Raw genomic sequence first — 343 nt, forward strand, 5'->3', positions numbered from 1 at the left:
GTAAACAGCAGTTCTGAAAAACTGAAGTGTGCTGTTATTTTCTCAAGCTGCTTTCCACCGGAGGGCTGGAAAAAGTGCTTTTAAAAAGATTCCTGACTCCTTCTTCTTTTCTTCCCTGGGTTGTTTTAATGTGTTATTTCATTTCATTTGACAACCATGAATTATCTTGTCCTTGTTTACCACCGTACTCAAAGGAAACGTTTCATATTTTGTCTTACTGAGGGTGGTGGCTGATATGAGTGTAGTGGGGGATTAAAAATAACAGCCACAAAAGCCCAACCCCACCATTTAAAGTTTTCACTAGAATTATAAATATATCGGGCCACCATAGCATCAGCTCTTC

This window comes from Trichosurus vulpecula, unplaced genomic scaffold (assembly GCF_011100635.1).
Source record: "Trichosurus vulpecula isolate mTriVul1 unplaced genomic scaffold, mTriVul1.pri scaffold_118_arrow_ctg1, whole genome shotgun sequence".
In the NCBI taxonomy this organism is placed as follows: domain Eukaryota; kingdom Metazoa; phylum Chordata; class Mammalia; order Diprotodontia; family Phalangeridae; genus Trichosurus; species Trichosurus vulpecula.